Consider the following 8,181-nt stretch of genomic DNA (forward strand, 5'->3'; position numbering starts at 1 on the left):
TTGATGTTGAGTAGTGCAGCATAAAATCCTCTGATCCTTGAATCTAAGGAAGAATTTGGGGTTTCTAGAATTTTTCTGTTAGAAACTGTTTGTAGAACATTTTATCTTGTTGTCTTTTTCTTTGGATTAACTTGTCCTGTTTCCTTGAGGAAGGAAGAATTATATGATCAGGAAGGAAGAATTATACCACCACGCTGTGTATTTTTTAGATTGCAGGTGGGCATTAACTTTTGGTTCTCTCATATCTGATTAATTTTTAATGAGGGTGGGGTAGGCTTACTTAGCAAGCTTAGGGTTTAGATCCAAACACACTATGCATGTAAGGGTTCTTCCTTCAGGTAATAGTTCATTATCTGAGTTTTTAAATCACAATGTAGCTCATGGATAGGTTACTTTGTAGAACATTTTATCCTGTTTTCTTTTTTGGTTAACTTGTGGTGTTTCCTCTTTAAGTGCAGAGTATGGAAAAGCTATAACAGGAAGGGAGAATTAGAGCACGAGTTAATAGTGGTGAAAAACACACATGCAGTTTATTTTTAGATTGAAGGTGAGCATTAACTTTTAGTTTCTGTCAATATTTAAATAATTTTTAACCAGGGAAAGATGTAATTATTCAGTTTACTGTTTAGATACATACTGGTGTGGAAAAATTTCGTAGTCTTTGATTTTTTTTAGGTTATTCAATGTCTTTAGATTTTATTTTTTGTAATGGTTATCATAGGGTTTTATTCTGGAGTATTGTTTATCAAATTTCAATATATTGATACTCAGTAGTGCCTGCATAAAAACCCTCTGATGCTTAAATCTGAAGAAGAATTTGGGATTTCTAGAATTTTTCTTATAGGAATTGTTCACATATGTTTAATATGTGAGTAAAATTTAATTTCAATTTTATTATAATTATTTTCCTCCTTGCATGTTGCAAATAGATTTTGGTCATTGAATGTCTTTTTATCCACAGATTTTATTTTTTGTACTTGTTGTCATAGGTTTTATTCATGAGTATTGTTTGTCAAAGTTCAATATATTGATGTTGAGTAGTGCCATCATAAGACCCTCTAATTCTTAAATTTGAAGAAGAATTTGGGGTTTCTAGATATTTTCTTTTAGGAACTGTTTGCAAATGTTTAATGTGTGGGTAAAATTTTATTTCAATTTTATTATAATTTTTCTCACTGCATGTTGCAAACAGATTTTGGTTATTGGACGTTTTTTTATTTAGGCTAGTGACCCACAGTCCGCCATGTTTAGCTTATAAGCTAACATATTATGGGGTGAGATCATTAACCATTCAGTGACATGTAACAATCAATTTGTGCAAGGATAAACCTTCTAATACTGAAACTTAAAGAAAATTGTGGGTTTCCAGAATTTTCTTTTTAGTTACTGTTTGTAGAAGTTCAATACTTGAGTTAAATTTTATTCCAGTTCTATTATAATTCTTTTATCTGGACATTTTGCATATAGAATTTGGTCATTGGAGGTTCCCTATTTAGCTGAGCAACCCACAATCCATGCCATCTTGAACTTATAAAGTAACACACGTTTGGGGTGAGATTATTAACCAATCAATGACTGCAACAATCATATTCATCAATCTCCATTAGTTATTTTTCTTAACCAGCTTGAACAAAGTGGCTTTAGGGATGATGGATAGACTTACTAGTTTGGGAGAAACAGTGCTCGTATGCCATCTAAGATGGATGGAAACACACCACCTATGTAAAAACACATTGAAGCAAGACTTGTATGAAGACATTTGGATTCAGCAAGACCCCATTATGTAAGCAAACACTTGAATCAGGACCTATTTAGAAAATTATGGTTTCTCAAATGTGTCCTTACCTATCTAAGTGTAAGCAAGTAGCATGGGATGAACTAACAATAGGTGTGCTAGGGGTGACCTAACTTAGCTAAGGAAACAAGGTTCAAATACTTAGTAGGGGTTAGCACCTCTGTTTAGTCTTACTCTAAGCAAATCCTAGGTATGTGAATTTTTCTAATGAGTAGTTTAGGGTAGGCTCATTCCTTTTATTCTACAGAACATTAACTCTAAGCATATTCACCTATCTTTGTCCAAAATCAATACCTACGTTAGTTCCTACATTTTCCTTCATATTAAGTATACTGCCGACATATTTGTAGCCAGAACCCATAAAAATGCCTTTTATATTTTTCAATTTAAGAGAGTACTACCCTAGTCTTTAAGCATGGCATTCGTGTGCATATTGATCTTATATGGAGGGAACCCCACTCCTTGTGTTTCTAGTGTGTTTATTTATGTCATTGACTGCTAAAATTAGAGAGTAAGAATGGAGTATCTTGTATCGATTGATAATCTTCCTTTAGGGACAGAAACAGTTGAGCCAAAGCAATTAACTTATCCCCCAAACATAAGAAAATATTTTGTAACATCAAAAACTTCCCAAACACAACAATCCATTTCTCTCCATTCAACAATATTATAAGATTTAACGAGTTCATTTTTAATTATCCAATTCCATTCATATATCTTATACCCATAACAAATTCCATCTATCTATTTTTGCTTAAAGCAATGTGAGGGTTTACCCATAAGGAAGTGCCTGGTTATCCATTGATGAGTTTGCTGAGAAATGGATAACTTGAGGACATAACCCTTCTAAAAGGTGAAAGGTTAATGCATGAAAGAGTTTACCAAAAAGAATCCATCTACAGTCTTTTTCCCTCCTCCTATAATATCCAACCATGGTAGATACCTCTTAGTCTCTTGCTAAAGTGGACAAAGAGAATGTAAAAAGGTTTGCACTCTTTGAACATTTTAATTCCACTATTTAAAATTTTGTGACCATAAAGTAACATAGTAGCCTTTAACATATAAGTTTATAACATACTTATGTAGGTATAAGACAAAGGGTCCCTTCAATGTGTTCACAGTTATAATAGGAGCCTAATGTATATAGGGTGCATTCAGTTAGATTCCCTTAGTCTTTTAACTTTTTTTAATTGTTTTAAAATGTATCCTTAAACTTGCTTCATGAATGAGCCATCAAACCAAGCTGTTGGGGTTAGTTTTCTACTTTTTGTCCCTTCTGTTGGGGTTCTTCCTTCAACTAAGAGAAATAAGTGTAGAAAGTAGAATTTCAATGAAATTGAGCAACCTATGAAAGGGGTATTCTGGATGGGGAGGAAAGGGTGCAAGAGCAGCAGGCACATTTATGTGAACCTGCCATTCTTGTTAGTTGGATGCCCAATGGTGAGAAGATTTTTATTGCGATGATCACCTACCATGCACCCAATAATTAGGAATGGTGGGTTGACACATAGCTATTAACCCATAACAGACCCAATTCACTCCCTTCTTAAAAATATAGATTTCGGTACTATATATGTGCAATTCTTATTAAAAAATCAGATTGCCTGAAAATGTTTACCCATTGCCCTAGTGTTGGTTCCTTTTTTAGTTTTGCAGCAAATAAACAACCCTCTCATCTTTTGCATATTCAGCTAATAATTTTTTATGCATCCCAGTTCTACTTTAGATATGGCACATAGCTCAGATAACATAGCTAAGAAATCAGCTGGAGCATTATTTATGCACTTATATTGAATTTCAAAGTAAAAACCTTGTAGTTTACTTTCCAACTTCATCAAAATTCCACTAGGAAAATGAATATTCCAGATTTTCATGCTCTATTTGGATTTTGAGGCTTTGTCCCAATAAATATGGCTTGAATTTTTCTATAACATGCATAAGGGTCAACATTTCCTTGTCATAGATGTATAACAACTGCTACTTTGAAAAGCTATAGGCTGCTGATTTGCATGACCATAGTGTTCATGTGAGTGCTCAAAGCATCATATTTCACTTAAAAAGTCTGAGAAATTTGGAAGTGCAAATAGAGGGTTGGGCCTTTTTCATGCGTCAGTAGCCCTCCTCTACAGTCTCCATCCATTTAAATTGATCCTTATTGGTAAGATCAGTGAGGTTTGTCATGATGCTTCCAAAGCCCTTGACAGAACTTCTTATATAAATTGCATATTCTATCAAGTTCTCTCAACTGAGCCACATTCTTGGGAGTTGGTCACTCAAGAAACAAAGAGTGAAATTCAAAAAATAAAGAGTGAAACAGAGCGAGCCCTGGATGATTGAGAAAATTGTCAGGCCTCAGCTTCTTTGATCACCATTTGATAGGAAGCAAAACTAAACTATTTTCATTCTAAATATTTTGTTTTCTTTGCCAAAATAATGTTGGGATAAATGGAAATATACTGAGAATTAATTTAGAAAAAAATAAGTTAGCAATGAAGTTATATAGTTTCACCTTGTGTACAAGCATTTAACAGATGCCTGCTTGAGTGTTACAGTGTTCATAGATAAGACCCCTTCTGCAGTCTCCATCCATTTGAATCCATCCTTTTGGTAAGATTGGTTAGGTGTGCCATGATGCTTCCAAAACCCTTGACAAGTCTCCCTACATAAATCGCATATTCTGTTAATTTCTCTCAACCCAGTCACATTGCTGGGAGTTTGCTAGTCAAGGATTAAGGAATGAAATTTAAGAAATAAAGAATGAAACAAAGCCAGCGCTGGATGATTGAAAAAATTGTTAGGCTTCACGTTCATTGGTCACAATTTTATAGGAAGCAAAACTAACTGTTTTTCATTTTAAGTATCTTGTGTCCTTTGCCACAATAATGTTGTGTTGAGTGGAAATATACTGAGAAAATCAATTGTAGACAAACTTAAAGTTATGAATGAAGTCATTTAGTTTTGTTTTCTGTAACGTATTTGATAGATGCTTGAATGAGTGTTATAGTTTACATAGATAAGAAGGGAGACCTTCTGCAGCCTCCATCTATTTGAATCGATCCTTATTGGTAAGATTGGTTAGGTGTGCCCATGATGCTTCCAAAACCCTAGACAAGACTCCCTATATAAATTGCATATTCTGTCAAGTTCTCTCAACCTAGTCACGTTCCTGGGAGTTGGCTAGTCAAGGATTAAGGAGTGAAATTTAAGAAATAAAGAGTGAAACAAAGCCAGCCCTGGATGATTGAAAAAATTGTTAGGCTTGAGATTCATTGGTCACAATTTATAGGAAGCAAAATTAACAGGTTTTTCATTTAAAGTATATTGTGTCCTTTGCCACAATAATGTTGTGTTAAGTGGAAACATACTGAGAAAATCAATTGTAGACAAACCTAAGTTACCCATGACTGCTTGAGTGTTATAGTTTGCATAGACAAGAAGGTAGCCCCTTTGCCCCCTGCATACATTTAAATCTATCCTTATTGGTAAGATCAGTGAGGTGGGCCATGATGCTTCTAAAACCCTTGACAAACTTCCTATATAGATTGCATATTCTATTAAGTTCTCTCAACTGAGTCACATTCTTGGAAATAAAGAGTGAATCAGAGCAAGCCCTGGATGATTGAGAAAATTGTCAGGCTTCAGATTCCTTCATCACCATTTGATAGGAAGCATAACTAGCTATTTTTCACAAGTATTGTGTGCCCTCTGCCACAATAATGTTGGGATAAATGGAAAGATACGGAGAGAATCAATTGTAGACGAACTTAAGTTACTAATGAAGTCATTCAGTGTCACTTTCTGTTACAAGTATTTGATAGATGCCTGCTTGAGTGTTGCAGTTTGCATAGATAAGAAGGTAGCCCCTTTGAAGGGTCCACCCATTTAAGTTGATCCTTATAGGTACAATCAGTGAGGTGTTTGCCTTGATGCTTCCAAAACCCTTGACAAAATCAGAGACCATTTTGGCATCCACAAAAATGAAATTTTAAAGGCAGGACAACTATTCCAATTAAATGGACATTGGTTAAAACTTAAACCACATTAACACAAGATGTCAAGTAAATTCAGAACTTTGAAGCCAAAATACAATCGCTGAAAATGAAGACCTAACTTGCCACTTTCTATTACTTCAATAATTTCCCCTTACATAAGCTAGATCTGGAGAAGAAATCTGTAACTGTGAAACTCGATGAACTGTAATTCAAATTTGAGTACTAAAACCTAGATGAAAAAACTGAGAGATGTGAACTAGACAGAGATAGAATTAATTAACATAACATCATATGTACTATGTCTTCTATATATAAAGCATCTCTTTCTTCTTGGACACATACTAGCCTTAACGAAATAAACTTGGAGAAGAAATCTATAACTGTGAACCTCATTGAACTGTAATTCAAATTTGATTGCTAAAACCTAGATGAAACTGAGAGCTGTGAACTAGATCTGGAGAAGAAATCTGTAACTGTGAACCTCACTAAACTGTAATTCAAATTTGAGTGCTAAAACCTAGATGAAACTGAGAGCTATGAACTAGACACAGATAGAATTAAGTAACACACATGATATGTACTATGTCTTCTATATATATAGTCCCTCTTTCTTCTTGGCCACATACTAACCGTAACGGTAAAGAAAGGTCATCAACTCCTGCATTCATAAAAAGTAGCAAGGGCAGGGGTACTCCACCGACCGGATTGGAGTTCTTATACATGTGAACAGCTTTGTCTCCATCTGGATTAAAGACCCGCGTCAAATCAACAGTCTTATCTTCGTGGGTGTAGCCAAAAAGCTCAATGCCATATAAATTGCATATTTTGTAAAGTTCTCTCAACTGAGTCACATTCTTGGAAGTTGGCCAGCCAAGGAAGGAGTGAAATTCAAGAAATAAGGAGTGAAACAGAGCCCGCTCTGGATGGTTGAGAAAATTGTCAGGCTTCGGGTTCCTTAATCATAATTGATAGGAAGCAAAGCTAATGGTTTTCTTTTCTAAGTATCTTGCGTCTCTTGCCAACTTAAGAGAATCAATTTTAGACGAAGTCATTGGTTTTCACCTTTTGTTACAAGTATTTGAAAGATTTGCTTGCTTGAGTCTTACAGTTTGCACTGATAAAACGGTAGTCTCTTCCCAACTTAACAGAATCAATTTTAGACGAACTTAAGTTACTAATGAAGTCATTCTTTTTCACCTTTTGTTACAGGTATTTAACAAAAAGATTACTTTTTATTATATATAATAGTTATTTGACTGTTACAAGTATTTGAAAGATTTGCTTGTTTGAGTGTTACACTGAATTAATTTTTATTATATATAATAGTTATTTGAGTGGAAATGATAGTTAATTATTGTTTTTTGTTTTTATTATTATTATTATTATTAGTTTTTTTTTAAGTAAATTTGTAATCAAAAATTTGTTTTCCCATCTTCTTATGAAACAGGTGTTAAACAAGTGGATGGGGAGAGGGCTTTTCACCAAAAGTGATAGAAGAGGATGGAATTGTCTTCGGAATTTCATGTGAGATTATTATAAAATTTATAATAGATTAATTTTTATTATTTATAATATTTATTTATTTTGAAATAGATGTTAAAAAATATTCAACTAATTGTTTTTTTTCAAATTTGTTAAACAGATGCAGAGTGTTGTGACACAAAGTAATATATGAGAAGGTAGATCAAATTTTCTCCCATTTTTGTGAGATTTTTTTTCCCTCCTATTTTAAATGGGACTGAAAAACTATTTTTTATTGTTTTTGTTATTTATTATTTTAAAATAGGAGCATTATTAAAACTTTAATTTTCTGATGGTATGAAACAGAGATCAATACAAGAAGAGCTTGCACAGCAGCAAGATGGGAAGTGCTTCACAAAGGCTCAATCTCTATCCCATAATCACATATTAGATGTAACCATAAATTGTATTATGATTTTTGATGTACTCTCACAAACTATACTTTAATACATAATCAGATTTTTTTTTTTGAGAGGGGCTAGACCCTTCTCACAACCTTCAAAGATAGCATGGCCAAAGCTATCTTGGAGGAGTCTTTCTTTCTTGGAGTGTTTTTTTTCAATTTTCTGTTTTATTTATAATTTATATTTTTTTTGTTAAATAAAATATGTTTTTTAATGATTTTTTGTTTATAGTTTTTTAATTAATTAATATTTGTAGAAGGGAAAAAAATTCAAATTTCATGTTTTAAAATTTTATTGAGCATACTCACATTTTTTTTCACATTCACATTGCTTTCACATTTACATATAATAACTTCAAATGATTTAATAAAAACTGAACTCATAAAATTATATTATTTCTAATTTTGTTTAACAGTTACAATTCTTTCGCTCGATATCTCTATATAAGAAACAAATAATTTAGTAGAAT

General features: G+C 33.1%; 1 long non-coding RNA gene across 1 annotated transcript; it reads left to right on the forward strand.

Moving 5' to 3' along the window:
* The first annotated feature begins 453 nt into the window (after positions 1 to 453).
* On the forward strand, positions 454 to 7,926 carry LOC149264860 (uncharacterized). The gene is made up of 4 exons (XR_016250248.1): positions 454 to 547; positions 7,235 to 7,311; positions 7,430 to 7,466; positions 7,615 to 7,926. It is a non-coding gene; the product is annotated as an uncharacterized LOC149264860 (long non-coding RNA).
* Positions 7,927 to 8,181: the final 255 nt, after the last annotated feature.

The sequence above is a fragment of the Pinus tabuliformis genome, chromosome 6 (genome assembly GCF_031772625.1).
Source record: "Pinus tabuliformis cultivar Carrire ecotype Pingquan chromosome 6, CPIR1, whole genome shotgun sequence".
NCBI classification, from domain to species: Eukaryota; Viridiplantae; Streptophyta; class Pinopsida; order Pinales; family Pinaceae; genus Pinus; species Pinus tabuliformis.